The following is an 18224-nucleotide window of genomic DNA, read 5'->3' as shown; positions in this document are numbered from 1 at the left end:
TTCTTTGTGTCCTTCCTCAAAAGTACAGGAGTCCTGCAAGGGTTCCAACATGCAACACACACACAAAAAAACAAAAAAAAACCAAAAAAAAACCAAAGAAAAACAAAACCAAAAAAAAAAAAAAAAAAAAAAACAAAACAAAAAAAAAGAAAACAAAACAAAACAAAACAAAACAAAACAAAAAAAAAAACAGAGGAAGACAAGACTGAGTGCCCTTTCTCTCTGGGCTTTTTTTATCCTTTTGCCCTCACTTTCCAAAGGGACATACGCTTTTATTTTCCTCAGGAAATGTAGTTTATAATCACTTTCTAAGTTTCACTCTTCCTACTTTCCTTAAGATGTATTTTGCACTAAAATGATCACAATTCAACTCTGTGGAGTTCTTAATATTTCCTGTGAAATATTTGTTAGCAAAAGAAAAGTCACCTGGTTTTAGATATCTCTCTCTCCTCCCAGCCATGCCCATGAAAATTCTTTTTCCTTCCCTTGCTGCTCTGTGGACCCACAGTTTGGAGGGAGCTGGACCTGCAGTGCATCTGGGTGCATGCTGTACAGTGTTTTGACCTAATTCCACTTGGGTCTTGCCAGGTGCATTCCCCTACTTACCACTCTAGCTGACCCTTTAAATTCCTCCAGTGTGCCAGATGTTCCCAAAATTGTGTTCTCCCTGGGTGGATTTTAAGGCAGAGCTCTCCTTCCTCCCATGCTCAGTCACAGCTGTGAGCTGATGGAGCTGCTTCTCCCCACTGCTGTGAACTTTAATCGGGTTCTAAAGTTTCATTATCACAGTGATCCATTCTGGAAGATATTTCACGTTCCCCAAGCCCCAGGCAAGTCCTAACAATCTTGTTTAATATTCTTTTGTTTTTTGCTTTTTTTCCTTTCCTCGTTTTTCTGCCTTTCTCTTTGATGCTGTTCTGCAGGTGCTGGAGCAATACAAGGCTCCAAGGTCTGCCTCTCCCAGGACTGCTGCAGTTTTTAGCTCTCAGCCACCATTCCAGGAGCCACTCTCCTTTTCACGGCCGACAGCTGGTCTTTTTCAGGAATCACTGGCTCACAGTCAGGGAACTCTGATCATATGCCTTGTAAGATTCTTAGTGGCTGACATAATTTGCCAAATGCCAGCTTTCCTTCACAGATTTTTCTGGTCTTTCCAGCTCCACAGATACTTGGCTGCCAGGTATAACTCCCCATCATTAAGATATAACTTTGGCCTCCCTCATCACACAAGTGGGTGCATGAGGATGTAGATGGAGAGTGAAAAAGAAAATTATTTTAATTTTTGGCTCTGTGCAGGATTTGTGTGCAGGTCATCCCCTTGAGATCTCCAGTTTCTCATATGTGCTCTGCCAATGGCTGGGAACATTAATGAATGCACGCTAGCTAGCGAAAATGCAGTGATGAGAACTGTAACTGACCCTATCACTGCAATTATTGCCCATAATAATTAGTTTACTGCTATAGGAATACATTAGGAAGCATGATTGCAACTACATTTGTTTCAGAGCATGGAAGAGCACCATAATACTGTACAGATTCTAAGAGCACTTGCCAAAGGACAGAAGTCGATGGTTGTTTCCTAAATGTCACAAGTTCATCTTGATGACCCTGTATTAGGGAAAAAGTTAAAGTCCCTGTCCTTTCACAGTCTTTTAGGTAGAAAACAGAGGCCAGTTAGTGTAGGCAGTGAAGAGTCATTACTTCAAAGATATCCTAAATTTAGTCCTTGCTGCTGTGATGACTCATCCAGACATATTGCACTGCAGGAAGTAATGAAAAAGCATCAGAATAATGCAAAGTAATTCACTACTCCTGTAACATCTCTCTGATTACATGTTTGCCCTAGCTCCTTGGCCTAGAGACTCCGACCTTGACTTCCTTATGTTTTTACTGGGCTTTTTACTTTCACCAAAATATTCAGGATGCTCTCAGTACCTTCCCAAGTAATCATCATGGTCTAAGCATACAATGAAGCACAAGAGCTCAGTATAAAGAGCACACAGAGGATGCCAAAAGAGGTGGGAAAGAGCTCATGCTCACTCTGTAGGGCTTAAAGTTTAAAAAAGGGGACATCATCTTGTCATGGTTGAATCCAAATCAGCACTGACCAGAGGACTGGGTTTTCCATGTTGCAAATGAGCAGCTGCTTCTTCGCACATTTTGCTGCAGTGAACAAAAAATTCCTCTGTTGATCTTCAGATTGTTTAAGCCATAAACCATTTCAGTCTCTCACAGCATGGAATTAATTCTATAAAACCAAAATTTTTGTGTTTTCTTTGGTGGAATCAAAGTGTTGAAAATCTTATAATTTTCCAAATCATTGTGTTTGAGTTGAAGGAGGAAGAAACCGCCAGGATGTAGTTTGCCTCATGTAACTGGGCCAGTGCAGGACCTGCTGGTCCACTCAAGATTCAGGCGAGGGGAAACCTGAGGCCTCCATTCTTACATGCTTTGACTGGGGAACATTCATTATGTAAATTCATTTCCTGACTTGGTAACCAAAGTTGCCCATGTAAACAGTGATGATGCCAAAAGTCCATTTAGAAACACAGAGTTATGGGTCGTAGAATGCCTTGGGCTGGAGGGCACCTCTCATTCAAAGTCCCTGACATGGACAGGGACACTTTCCATTATCCCAGGTTGCTCCAAGCCCCATCCAGCCTGGCCTTGGACATTTCCAAGAAGCTGTGGCTGCACCACACAGCTTCTATGTGCCAGGCCCTCATTCCCCTTTGAGTGAAGGATTTCTTCCAAACATCTAAGTACTGGAAGACCATGATGAGGTCTCCCTAGAGCCATCTCTTCTCCAGTCTCCATCTCCAGTCTCCATCTCTTCCATTTCTGTGCAGTAAAACACAAAAATATGCACCAATTTATTTTAGTAACAATCTGTGAAGGAGAGAACAATAGTTCAGAAAATGTTCTTCACAATAATTATAAATACAATTGCAAGAAGTACAGGAATAATTGTTCTTGAGAACAAAAGAGTGACTCCAATCTTTAACCGTATACAAGAAAAATCTATTCACTATTAAAGCTTCAGCATATTCCAGTTCAAATATCTAAAAATAACATCCCTTTCCTGGAAGAGAAATGTGAGCCTTGTGCATATGAGACCAGTTCTCGCCTCAATATTGCTTAAGACTCCTTAAAATGAGAATTCTATAACAAAAAGGGAAATTTGAGTAGCAAATTCAATCCTAACAATTCTGACATTAAATCTTCTGCTCTATTGTCACCAACAGTCAAATTCATTACAATGTCCCTTGTGATACATCAAGCTAAAGTAGATGACCAGTTTAAAATGGGATGTTCTTGGCTAAAAAAAGGTTTATTTCCTCCACAAGACAGATTTGGATTAGTCAAAATTACTTGTTTCTGCCCAATGCACAACATCATAGGATGTTTTAGGTTATAAAGAACTTAATGACATCTCTAGTTCAACTTCAAGGTAGGGTCAACATTTAATTCAACTCAGTTCCTTGGCTCTTGTTCCAGTTTGATGTTAAAAAATTTCCAAGGACCAAGATTTCAAGACTCTTTGGGGCACTTCCAATGTTTCCCTGTCCTTTGATGAGAAATATTTTATTTCTATCAAGTCAGAACCTTGCATGGTTGGGTCATTGTCTGAAATGCATGCACCATGCCTCTTCAGAAAGACTCTGATACCATCCTGATAAATTCCTCTATGATTTTGGAATACAGAGTTCAGTGTGGAAATGATACTCTTCTGCATAAAGCCTTTAATAGTTTCAAAACAAAATATTTTCATACTTCAAAATGTTATATTGTCACTAAAGAGATGGGGAAAAAAAGGAAATTATACAGTTTGGGTCATGTGAAACATTTAATTTAGACCAAAACTGTGTGTTTTGTTTTGCTGTTTTTCTCTTGGGCACTAAATTGAAAAAGCAGATATTCAAAAACCTCTAGATAAGCTCTCTGTTTATGGTGATTTATGAACTGCTGGTGGAAAATTGGTAGAAGTTATTTTCTGTTAGCTAAATAGAAAAATACAACCTTCAATCTACAACTATGAAGAGCTGTAATTTGGAAAACACAACATGTGATAGAAATGGATTATGGTGCTATTCCATTCAGATGCATGACTTCACTGTTTCTCTAAGCTGTTTCTTTTAATGTGGAGTTAATAACATCAGGCACCAGAAGGAACTAGGTCCTTCTCAAAATGAAGAACACACGATGTTTCCATAACTGAGCCTTTTAATTGCTGAACAAGGAGCAAAGCCCTTTTCTGCTTTGGATTGGAAAGTGTTTTAATTTTATGTGTGTAATGACAGAACATATAGACTTTGTGTCTGGGTGTAGGGATGGAAAGTAAATTCTGACATACTTTGAAGTTTATTATAGTGGCACTGTGGAGGTTCCTCCTGTAACACTGCAAAACTGTGCTTCCATCTCCTCATACTCTTTCCAGGATAAAGCATTAATAACTTTTTTTCCTACAAATATATGTTTAGATCATAAAGTGTTTCATAAATGGCTTATTTTTCAAAACTGGGATTCTTTAGCTTAGAAAATCTGAGAGCAATGACATCCTGGCCAGTTCCTCAGTACAATAATGACACAGGGAGCATAGTAGCCATTCACTATGGAAAAAGGTGAAGCAAATGATACTGTCTGGATTTTCAGGAAGTTGTTAGAAAGAGTACAAATGTTTGCCGCACTTTGCATGGTTCACTCAGGGTTAATTCTGGTGGGACCCACAGACAACAAAGTGGAAGAAATGAAGTGCCTAAGTTGATTGAACTCAAAACAGCAGCAGCTGCTGAACAGCAACAGCAAATGATCTTCAGTCTGGATGAACTCACTCACACAGAGGACCAAGGGAAGGAAAAGGCCTTTGGTTCCAAAATGGTTTGATTCCATAGGCAGACAGACATCTGGATTGTGGGAATCACATATATTGTGGATTCAGAATGGCGTTCCAGCAATAATTTTTGCCCAGTTCCTACTGTGGTTATTGGAGCCTAACACTGATTTATGTAGTCCAAAATTAGATCTTGGATGACACAAGGAAAGATCACTGTAGAAAGTCTCTGGGGACAAACTGCTTCTTATACTTTTACTTATCATTTGCTACCACCAAGTGTTAAAGTAAGGAGACCAATAACAAGAGACCTTTGACTTATCTCTGTGTGTCCATTAAGATTTGCTTCCTCTTTATCCCCTCTTGTCACAAAAGTGCCACACAATTCTTGTATGCTGTGCAGTTTACAGGGTGTGTGACTGCTCTGTTGGTCAGCAGGAAAGAAGAAGGGATATGTTTGACAGCTTGCACCAATGGGGCACAGTCCTGGCCTGCAAAATCAGTAGAATAAAGCTGATTTACATGCAGCTATGATTTACATTGAATAAGTTGATTTACATGCAAGCTCTGGAGCCCTAACTGGGTGTTATTCTGTTATAGCACAGAAAACAGGTTTTTTTTCCAAATACAGAAAGTGTCCAAAACATCACTGTATGGGGACAGCTGGCAGGACTATTATCCTGGCCAGGTTTCTTTCTCCACTGACACTGCTCCAGCAGGGAAGACTCTGAGGCAGACCAGTGCCTTCTGCACAGCTGCTCCACAGGACCAGTGCTTCCTCCTACCTACTGCCTGCAGCAGCCTGAAGTGACTCAGAAACTCCAGAAAATGAAGCATTTTAATTACTGCTGTGAAATTCAAGGGGACACTAGCATTTTCCCCCATGTTTGGGTAAAAGGGAAAGATTCAGCTCAAATGCTTCTCACACTTGCAATATTTCCAACGACTCAGCTCAGCAAGACAGATTTTTTTCCGTGTTCAGTAAGCTCTCTAACACCTCTCCAGAATTTTAGAAGTCAGTGCTCCATATAGTACTCAGAAGCTGGTTCACCTCTGTGAAGAGATTTGAAGCACCCTTTAACTCTCCCTTTAGTGTGGTGTGTACCCTGTGTGCTACTAAAGCTACTCTCTTTCCTTGTCTACTATCATCTCCTCAGCTTCCAACCCAGGAAATACTTGTGCATATGCTCCCTCTGTAAAAAAGATCTTGGGTTCCAGTCGACTACATAAATAAATAAATAAATAAATAAACAAAACCAAACAGCCAAACACCAACCCCTTCACCAGATCTGAGCTGTTAACTTTGGGTAAATTAAGTTTTTATTGAACAGCAGAGGGCCCATGGCACTGATGCCACAGATGAGATCAGTCTTGGTCATGAAGATGATATATCCATCAGACACTGATCAGTAGAATAAGCAGCAAAAGTTAGAACAGCAGAATAAGCAGGAATATCAGGAGTACTGCTAGGATAATGTGACAGGCAAAATCTCAGTTCATGGATTTTTCCTTCTTTCCATGGCCAGCTCGTGAAGCAAGGCATTCACCTTGAATTTTGGCACTTCACTTGTGGTTATTTAATCACATAGGTTTTTCCTGCATGCAATGAGGTGACAGCAAGATGCAGAGAATAACATATCTTATCCATAATAAATAAATAAACACAGTAGATTGGCTCATGGAGATTTCTTGACTCCTCTGGTTACAGAAGATCAGTGATTACTCAGTCAGGGCAACTCACTTTTGGGTGGATGAAATTAAAACCAGTGTGTATTCCTATCCTCCTCTTGACAATTGCTCAGAAAGTGAGATTAGCACAGAGTAGAAATGAAGGCATAAACATTAAAAATTAAGATAGGTATATAGGTAAGGTCTTACTAATGTGGAAAAAAACTACCATACCTCACCTAGGCTGGTCTGTGGAGCAGGATACAGCATAAGCACTCTTACTCACACTTGCTCTTTAGCCTAAGTGTACTGCTTAGTCTTTCTTGTTTAAACGTTCAGCCACAAAACTAGCTAATAAATTTCTGGCTGACAAGCCTGACAGAGCAATAAGTAAAAACAGGAAGGCATCTATTACATATTACCCTGAATTTATCAGCTTTGCCTTCGAAAGGGGAAATAACACAAAGCAAATTGTGGGAAGTTTTTTTATCTGCTAGAAAAATATGCCCTGTGCCCCAGTCAAAAAACAAGCTGTTGTGAAGTAACCATATTATTTAAAGATACAAGTCAAACAGGAAGAGGAAAACCAAACAAGCATGGCTTGAAAATTTCCCACAAGTGAGCTCTTACAGTCAGAATGCAGTGATGGAATTGCTGGCAGATCCTTAGCTGCAGGCTAGCCATCAGGTTTTCCAGGACCAGAGGCTAGAGAAAGGGAATGGAAGGGAGTCTCTTCTCATCTGAATATTTGTCTCTGTCTATACATTTGTGATATTTGCTTTATTACTGTTTTTAAAGCCCAATCAGTGTCAGCAACCAAGACTTTATCTTTCCCTTCAAGGTGAGGTCCCTTCTAGATATTAAGATGTGTCTGAAATACCACAAGTTACTGGCGCAAGAAACCACAGGCAAGGAACCATGGATAATTTAGACACATTCCTTTGAAGCACTTTAGTTCATGCATAAATTTAGTCAAAGAGGAATTAAAAATGAGGACTTGTGGGATTAATGGATGTTTTAGGTTGGATAGATATTTTGGATTTAGGATCTCTGTGAGCCTGAGAGCTGGTGAAATGAGTTATATGGAAAATCTGTTGGCTGGAGCCATCAAGCCACATAACATGAACTTGCTGTCTGAGAAATACACTGGTGGAAAAGGTGTCTGTGTAGCTCACCTGCTCCTGGGATAGTCCCACCTTTCAGTCCACAGTATGTTTTCAACCTGGCAACAGAGCTCATACTTGAAGTCACACACCTTACTGCTGTGCCAAGGAGATTTTTTGGGTTTTGGTTTTCTGTTTCTTTCTTTTTTTTTTTTTTTCATCTTCAAAACCCAATCCTTAGAATAGAAACATTTATAAGCAGCAAGCTGACAAGCACTAGCACTCTGGATTTTTGTTTGCTTTATCTTACCCAAAGACACCACTTTGCAAATCCCCAAGATTTGCAAACGAGCCCTGATGAATCATCTCTATTCAAAAGAATGAGATGTTAAAAGTGTTTTCTTCAGCAGCAGAGCTGCCAGTTCGCTTGCTACACATTTTCCTGTATGCAGAAGCCTGTTCAAAGGATATATTCCAGCACATCTTATGTAAAGCAAATTAAAACAATAACATTAAATTTGTTAGGATTTTAGGCCAAAAAGGTTATTATAATCATCAAGATCAACCCATGACATACACTTACCCAACTATATAGTTTTCCATAACATTCAAATATTCCCTATAACATTCCACTCAATAATATTCTATTCTATATTATACTCTATAATATTCTAATTCACATAATATTCTAGAGCATATAATATTCTATATTACCCAGAGATTCCTGGATTAGCCAAAATAATTTCTTCTCACATTGGTAAGAAATTGGTAACTTGCCAGTATGCCATATATTACATAAAAGAACCAGCCTGATTTTAGAGAGTGAAGTGAAAGGATAGGAACTAATTTTTGGCATATGACACTGGTTCAATAATTTAGACTAACTCAGATTCCAAACTGAATGTCAGATTCCAGTACAAATTCCATTTTTTATTCCCATTTGATATCATAATTTCAGTGTGCAGTTTACAATGGCTTTCTTTGCTGTTCTAGGCTATCACAACATTTATAGATTAATTTTAAAAGTATTTTCAAATTACTAAGAGGAACACATTCCCTCACAGTACACATCCCACCTTTGTCATATAATGAATCTAAATCAAAAATGAAAACAGGTATTTGGCCCAGGAATCAAAGTCTATGTATTAATATGAATACTAGATTATATTTTGTAAAAGGCTCTGGAGAGCCTGAGTTTATTTTAGAACTGGCATTGCCAAGAAGTTATCTTATTAATGTATTCCTTTCTAGGGAGCCTTCCCATGCTCCTAAACAGAAGTAAAGCCATGCATGCAACACAGAACAAAAGGTCATAAATTACTTTACTGACAATTTTCTTAGTCTATGTTTTCACATTTGTTGGGCTGCTCTGACAAGATCTATAGTCATGTAGAACCAAATTAATACACAGGGAGGCTTTGTCATTAAAGAAATGCAAGCTGATTTCTTTCATTATGATCGTCAGGAGAGCTGCATTTGTTGTGCAAATAGCTACAGTGTTCTCTGAGCTAATATTGCTGTGGCACATGGCTAAACCGTAGCAACCTGGATCCTGAAACTGGGGCAAAGCCTTTGTTGAAATCCTCAGGGAAGAAACTGCTTCAAATCCAGGTGCTTAATGGCAGAACCATGTGTAAACTGAAATGCAGTACATACATTCATCCTGCTATTAAAGCAGCACATTAAAAGGAAAAGAATGAGGAAAGAAAGTCATAAGAAACCTCAAGAATTTTCATCTTACTAAATTCAAATATTGTGCCTGATGTTGCAGGTGACCAGATTTTTACCCTTAAATTGAAGCTGACATAAAAACATTTCTTGGAGGAGAAGCTAAAGTCAGATCCTGATGTTGAGGAGCCAGAATAAAACAAACAATTTGGTCCAGTACCTCTGCTCTGACCCTGGCTCAGGAAGAGATGTAAACACATGCTTCACTCTGCCTGGGTGCACTAAGTGCCCTCACTGCATATTTTCCTGCCAGCTGCTGCACAGAAACACACAGGCAGAAAGTCAGAAACCACAGAATAATATGCCCAGAGCAGAGCTAGCTTCCCTGCAATCCCACGGGGAGAAAGTCAATGAATTCACAGCTAAACACTGCAAAACTGCAAGGTACATCAGAAACACCCAAACCAAGGCAGGCTGGAATTTTGATTAATCCCAGCCTTCTGAGACTTGCCAAATTTTTCAGCAGCAGTGAAAAAGCACACAAGAATTTATAGAGTTGTTAATGCAGTTTGAGTCCCAGTCTCAGTGATTCAGATGGGATGAGCTCCTTTATCTAGTGGATATCTTTGATTCAGAAACTTGAGAGAAAAACTGCAGAGACAGATTTGATAACTAGAGTTTAGCTTAAATAAAGCCTCTGCAGAAACAGATTAGTGGTAAAGAAGTGTTCAGACCAAGCAAATCTCTAGTTTCTTTTTCACTGGTTTAATTCCTTCCTCCTTCTGAAGGAGGAAAAACAAGACTTTTTTTTTTTTTTTTTCATGGTATTTTGGCACTTCTGTTTCCTGTTGTGGACACGACCTAGAAGCTAAGAAACTTCTGACTGAAACAATTGAAGTAATACTGGAAAAATCAAACAGGAAGTGAGATGTAACTTTTTTAACAGTGAGGGCAATTAATCACAGGAACAGCTTTGCCAATGGATGTGGTGGATTTACCACTCATGCCAGTCCTTAAATCGAGTCTGGCTTTCCTTCTAAGTGTGATAACTCTAATTTAGGAATTGGTTTTTACACAGGAAACACTGGGTAAAATATTCTGGTTTAACAAGGTTGTTACAAAGATCCCCCTGGGCTTAAGACTAAGAAAATGTTTACAAGATGGATTTTAGGACACATTCTTTCACAGACAACATGAATGAGGAGGACGGGGAAAGGAGAGGGGGATACATCTCAGACTTGGATTATCTTTATAAGTAGGACACTTCCTTGACAGAAAGACCAAAAGATTCCAAGCTTTGTTTCAGGTAGGGTACAGGCAAGGACTGAAACAAGTTCAATTTCTAAAGGAGCTTCCTTTAGGAGTCTGTGCTTAATTTACTAGACCTAAGGGCAGTTCAGGTGTACAGTGTGGTATTATGACTTTAAGAAAGGCTCATGTTAGAAAAAGCTGAATAAAAATAAACTTTATTTTCAGCTCCACAGTTATGTGCCTGGCTAGTTACCTGTCCTGAAGTGTAGTTCTAACTCCTTCTGTGGGCATTCATTGTGGTTATTTTAGGCATCTCATTCCTAGTGGCCACAGCAGCTTACATTGAACCATCATAGAATGTTTTGGGTTAGAAGGGACCTCGAAGACCATCTACATCCACCCCCCTGCCATGGGCAGGGACACTTCCCACTGGACCAGGTTGCTTCAAGCTGTATCCAACCTGGCCTTGGACACTTCCAGGGATGGGATATCTTTCTTCAGTACCTTTTAGTAGAATCATGAGTTTCCAAGTCATGGCTAGATGCTTCACAAGGCACAGAGCCTTGGATATCTTTTGTTGTTTTGAGCTTTTAAGTTAAAAAAATCACTAGAAATACCCTTTTGCAGGTATTTAAAAGCCAATTACTTCAATAGCAGTTAGGTGTCTAGACACCTTTAACACTCTGACTTAGAAACCATAGAAATGCACCTGTTGGCCTACAAAACACTGATCTTTTATCTTGTGATAATTGATCTTTATTTTCAGGGAGCAATCTGTTCAAGCTAAATATTTGCAAATGCACATAAAAGTTTGCATGAACTGAATAACTGGTTAATTGTGAATCAAAGCTATGTTTGGACAGAAATCCTTCCCACATCTTAAAGATAGTTCCAGTGTAGAAATGCTCATCTGCGTGAAAGCACCTGCACACAGGGTAACGGAGGAAGGAAAGACTTTCAGTTTCACTAGAAACAGATTTGCCTGTTTCTCCTGTCAGAGGGGGAAAAAAAAGAAAAAAAATAATTGAGCTACTTTATGGAAACATCTGGGTGAAAGAGAACAGGAGGTGTCAACAGAAGTCAAAATAACAACTCATATCACATGGTTTTGATGTGAATGTTTTTGACACAATTATCATACTTGCCGTTCTGGAGGAGCAGGGTTAGATGTATGCAAGGTAAAAAAAATAAACAGTGAGAGACCTCTCCTTTTAGAAGGAGACAGCTTCACTTAAGGAATCTAAATTGCATTTCTGAGCATTACAAATCAGCTGTAAATGCAATTTTATGGTTGTTCTAGGGAGAAAATGTGGGTGGAGCAGACAGTGAGAAGAGAGAAAATAGGCAAATTGAGAAGTAAAGACACAGACTAGTTGTAACAAGGTCGGGAGTGCTCGAAAGTAAAAGTTTCCTCTGATGTCATTAATCTTGTATAAAAGGCACAGCATTTATTTTCCACCAAGACTTTGTGGCTGAATACGATTTTTTTTTTCCTACCATCTTTGAAGCCCAACATTTTCGTGAACACTCGAACCAAAAAAATGAGCCAAATGCTTGCACAAGCTCAACTATTTTCTAAAACTATTTGCACACATGGCTACATAACATCTATATCCACAGTACCTAAACAGCTGCTTAAAAGCAGAAATAACAGTATGTTGTTGATATATGGGGAAGAAGGTGTTTTCAGACTTACTACGATGACCAGTAAGGAGTATTGCAAGCAAGTGATGTTCATCTGTACTATCTACATTTTAAAAATCCATTATATTCTTCAGTCTAGAATGACCCTGCTTGAGCAGAGAGGTTGAACCAGAAAATGTTCCTTCCAAACTTACCCATTCTGTGATTCTTCATCCTTCAACATCTGACTTGAATAAAAGCCACCTTTACCATGAAATAAATCAAAAAAGAAAGTGTAAGAAATAAACCATCAAATTGGCAACTCTTTTTTGACTCAGCCTTGGACCAAGGCAATGAACTTACTCTAAGATATTTTTGCAAGTTTGAGCTCTCCAAGCAGCAGTGGATGTGAGCCACTGTCATAATGTCATAACCCCTGGGCCAGAAACTGGTCCTTGACTTCTTTTGGTCTGAGGTACAGACGTATCAATGACTCACTCAGGTGTGAATGCCTCTCAGCATCTTCCTTAATTTTCTTGCACTCTTTTTTCTGTTTAAAAAAGAAAAAAAAAAAAAGAAACAGAAGAATGTCTTTTCATTAGAGAGAGGGAAAATCAGTTTCTGTGAGAAATGTCTGTGCAAACTAAAGGTTACCACAGCAAAAAGGCTTTGGCAGGGGACTCCCAGAAAGGGAGGCACAACAGTACAAGGCAGAGGACTGAGTGGAGGAGTGAAATGTCAGAGATGGAGATGAGGAGAGAGGGATACATAAAAGAACACAGCAGAAAAAAGAATCAAACCTCTGACTCTGGAAACTATTTATCAATGGGTTTTTCTTGGGAGTGTAACAAGGCCAGCATTTAATTCGGCATGTCTATATATTTTCCATCTGGGTGCTATTCTACAAAGAGTGGGATTTATTATAATTTCACTTCATTAGAGTTCATTTATTTCATCACTACAGTATCCAGTGAAGAGCTATATTTTCCTCCTGATCAAAGAAAAGGTTTGACTGTTGTTTCTTCCAAGTCCTTCGATGAAAAAAATATTTCCCTTTTACTGTAAGTTCCCTTTCTTGGTTCATTCTATTAAAACTAAAAAAAAAAAAAAATGGAAGCAGAAGTTTTTTTTCCATTTTTTATTATTTTAAATTTTATTTAAAGGAGCATGGTTTAAATAAAGTTCAAGAAAAAGAGTTCTACTTAACAAAAAATTAATTTGGGGTCTTTTTGCCAAATTCTTCTTTCCCACCTCAGTTGACTACAATGCAGGTGTTCACATCTTATTCAATCATTCCAGAGATGCAGTCGATGGAGCTTGCAGTGTCTTTCATGTGATAAATAATTACTTCATTGACCATACTGCCAAGTACTGCCAAGTCTTCTTCCAAATATCCATGCAACCTAGGAGGGTTAAACCCAGGTGCAAAAAAAAACACCTGCAGGTGACTTAGGCATCTGAGCTGAACCAGAGTCCAACCTCTCCTTTACACAGGATTGCTTCAGGGGTGTAGGAGAAATTAGAAATATATTTGGAGTCCTATAATGTGATTTGAAGGTGCTTATCTCTTTTACTGCATGCTCCAAGGTCCTGCAGTGACTGTTCTAAGGCCTCTGGAGCTATAATTGGTTCTGCTTTTGGAGCCAATGGTACCACTTTTTCTGGAAGCTATTTCTGGAAGTCAATCTGCAGTAGCTGCAGAAACATGGAGTCATGGAACCACTGAGTATGGAAAAGCCCTCTAACATCACTGAGTTCAACCACTAACCCAGCACTGACAACCCATCACTAAACCGTGTCCCCAGGTGTCACATCTACCAGTTTTTTCAACACTTCCAGTGGAGTGATTCCTCTACTGCCCTGAACAGCCTGTTCCAGGACTTAACAACCTTTTCCATAAAGACAGTTGCCCTAATGTCAAATCTAAACCTGTAGTGGAATTTGAGGGTTTTTTCTCTTGTCTTGTCTCTTGTTACTTGGGAAAAGAGCCCAACTCCCACCTGGCTGTACCATCCTGCCAGGGAGTTGTAGAGAACAATTGTCCAGATGGGGATTAGGAGCATATTTATTCCTCTAATAACTGCAGATCAAGAGCTTTGATTCCCTTTGTTAAAACATATTAGACATAGACATCCTAGTCGTCAGCAGAGAGAAACGTGTTTTTGAAATGGGGATGATGTAAACATTTGAGGGCCTAAGGAATTGTGCACGCCAGGGAAAGAAGTGCCCACCAGGGTCTGAAATGCTCCCCTGAAGCCCATGTAAAGGATCCTTATGTGTAGACTACAGCTTGTGTAGCATGTTATTAGAGAAAAAATCCTCCCCATTCAAAAAAATTTTAACAGCAGAAATAAAAAGAAACAAAAGTCTCAGACAACTCCATCTTGCTTCATAACAGATAAGGGAACAAAGGATCATGTTTCAACTTTCTGATTTTCAGAGTGATGGTGCCTCTGTATATCTGGGATGTAACGCAGGGAAAACAGAAGGAAAAAAATGCTGTAGTGCACTTTAAAAGGTGTCTTAGAAGTATTATTCATTAAGTAAGCAGAAGCAAGAATTACATTTTGCTAGAGAAGGAATAGAAGTCCCACCAGTAGTTATTTAGTTCCCAAGGTCACCATTTGTTCTGCAAAGAGTGTCCATGCCTAGTTTTATATGTGTGTGTATACAAATAACATATTTGTTAAATTAAATTTAAAATCTATATATGCACATACTGTACATATAATGACACCATATAATAAATACAGTATTATTATATTATTACTATACGATATGGAAGTGTTCAAAACCAGATTGCATAGGGCCCTCAGCAACCTGGTCTTGTGGGAGGTGCTCCTGTCCATGGAAGCTTTTGGAACATGTTGACCCTTAGGATCCCTTTCAGCCCAAACCAATCTATGATTTTATGTTTAGTATATAATAGTATATTAATATATTTTAAAATATATTAAAATGATTTAGCTATGGGTGCCTATTTTAAAGCCAAGGTTGTGTTGCCAGAAGAAAACAGACAAACAAGGCCAAACGCAATTAATAATACTGAAAGACAGAACATTCCTTCTCCTTATGATATTTGGGATGCTTTTGACCTTGCTTGCAAACAAGTGAGCAAAAAAGAGACAGTCTCTTGACATTTGTTTGCAAAAAAAGTCAAGGTTATGTTTTCTACTGAAAGAAATATAAATTAGAATACAAATTGAATTTATAAATTAACAAGAGGTCACAGAACTGGAGTCTAGAGATATCTATTGCATCTCACAATGCAATGCAGGTCTTTTTTCTGTGCCTCTTTCTTTGTCAATTGAATCTTCATATTGCCTTGGCCACCCCCCCTGAGGTCGGGTGGCATCTGCGCTTTATCTCAAAAACTTCCTTAGCTCTCAACAGAACAGAGAAGACAACAGACATCAGGCAGACATAAAACTTACAGGGTATTACTCAATATATTATATATAACTAGGTCAATCCAAGAGTAAAACATGGAACTTCCCAAAATGGAAGTCTCTCTGTGAGACCAATACTTCTGCATTTTAACACCTTAATCTCTTAAGTGTTTAAGTTGGATATTAGGGAAATTTCTTCCCTGAAGGGGTTGTCCAGGCCTGGCACAGCTGTCCAGGGCTATGGTGGAGTCCTCATCCCTGAAGGGATTTAAAATCTGTGAGGATGTGGCACCTGGGAACATGCCCTAGTGGTATCCTTGGCAGTGCGGGGGGAATGCTTGGACTAGATCCTAGAATCATGTAATTTTTAAGGTTGAAAAAAGACCAAGTCCAACAATGATTCTATCCTATTTGGTCCAATCTATGATTCTATGATTTTAAGACTCTTGCTTAAAATTAGGTTAGCTGTAGCCTTTCAGAGAGAAGTGTAGATGCCAAGCTAACCAAATTCTAGCTGGCTTCCTGAGATATTCAAACCATTTTAAACAGGACTAAACACTGGTGTGAACATGACCTTCCTGGGTCTAAGTTACCAGAGAAAATTATTTAATGCAAGGGAATAAAGGTAAACATAGATTCCTTTCAAGTGCTGAAAAATAAAAACCATTTTCCTGCTTAAAAGTATTAGCTTTGTGGCTACAGATGAGGAAGAATCTTGACTAAGAAAAAAACAAGATATTATGCAGTTAGAGAGCAAAATATATATATTTTTTTAAATTTTCTACCATTCCTAGATGCACCAGTGAAACTCCTTCTTTCCAAGGAGACACTCAGCCATGCAAGGGTTAACGTCTCTTCTGGCCACCTGACTTTACAGCTGAAAACTTGGGAATTTGTGCACACTTACGCATGCAACAAACAAAGAGACTGCATGCATTATAATCTCCTCAGGGACAGCCAACTGGGAAAGACAAATTTAGCAGTGTACTTCTGTTTTTTTTACATAGCGTAATGCCATTAAACTCGACATCATGTAGACAATGAATGCTACAACAAAATACTGGTGCTGTTTATTAGCTGTCTGACTTTTTTTCTTTTTTTCTTTTTTTTTTTTTTTGAGAGGAAGCACATGTCACATTTGTTTCAGACAACTGCATTGGGGTCCCACAGCTCTGATTAAATATGTATCATTTGTTCAGCTGCATCAGAGTCAGTTTTGGTCTACATACACATTTCGTTAATATTTTAAATAGGAAAAACAACAAAGAGAGGAGAAATTAACAGTTGCTGAACTTCTCCAATTACCACTAATCACATTTACACCCTGGGGTTTGCAGAATTAGAAATCAATTGGTGGCTTCCTCTTTCTACAGCAGGCAGTAAATGTGACAATTTAGGGAAAGGACTAGAAGACAACTCAATTCAACCTGGATACCCTCGTAAGTACCACACAGTGAATTTATTGCTTCATTGTTTGATGTGACACAAAGATTATATGGCATCATTGTGTGTGATTGATACCGAAAAAACATGGCACCATTCCTTCTTATATAAGAATATTTTTTTCTTTCCTTTCAGGCATTTGGAAATTGCATCCCGAGCAAAACTCTGCAGTGTAGTCTTTCTGGATCATTTTATGGTGGTTCACCTTTCCTTTTCAAGATTGTGAAAAAATATTTCTGAGAAAGAGCTGCTTCAAACATTATTCTCTCTGGTTTTGGTTTATTTTTTGAAGAGGACTTTTCCCAGCACTTAGTGTTGATTTAGCTGCACCATATTGGTTAGAGGGTTACTGTCAGCGAGGCTTACTATGATCTTTAAGAGCTTCTTCTTAAGTGTTTAGATAAACTCAAATTGGCCATGTGCGCGTTTCTGAACATCATAAATGATGAACCAGCAAGGTCAAGTGGTCCAAAGCTGCTTATGATTCCTTAATCTGGGAAAAACCTTGGCGGGTCTGTCCAAGCAGATTTTGCAATGAGCGCATATAAACGTGCACATCCTTGTAAAGACATCGCCGCAGAGCTAAACTCGTACCCTCTGCTCATAATTAAAGGTGGAAAGAGAGGAGGTTATCTGAGCAAAAATCAGTATTTGGGGAAAGAAAACAACCTTCTGGGTAGTTCCTTCTACATGCAAGCTCAAGGTAGAATAAACTAATATGACTGGCAAAAGGCATTAATATGGAGCAAAAGCCTTATCTAGCTGAGCTTTATGATTTTTCAAAATAGAGATTAAAATCCTGTTTTCTAAGAGAATATGCAGTCTGAAAAGCTTTTAGAGTCTTTATCTATACTTTGTTTGCACTCTTTCCTGCAACCTAGAGTCAGAATGAAATAAAAAATAATGTTGAGGTAAGGAGGAAGGATTACTCAAAATTACCAAACCTTTTAAAACTTGATATTTACTTCATGGATGTCCTGAATTGATATTGTCTTGATATTAAAAAAATAAACAAATAAATTAAAAAATATAAAACAAAAAGCAGACAAGGTCTTTGTTAATTTGAACCATTTAATCTACTGCTCAAAAAAAAAGACTTTACTATAGAGCTTCTCTTAAACTATTCCATTAATAAACCAACTGCTAAAATTCAAGGGATTTGATATAAAAAATTATGTCATGAAATGTTTAGCCAGTTAAATAGTTCTCATACTATTTGTCAAAAACTCACTCAAGAAGCAATAATGA

Source organism: Vidua chalybeata, chromosome Z, assembly GCF_026979565.1.
Source record: "Vidua chalybeata isolate OUT-0048 chromosome Z, bVidCha1 merged haplotype, whole genome shotgun sequence".
Lineage (NCBI taxonomy): Eukaryota > Metazoa > Chordata > Aves > Passeriformes > Viduidae > Vidua > Vidua chalybeata.
Note: the sequence above shows the minus strand (reverse complement) of the source record.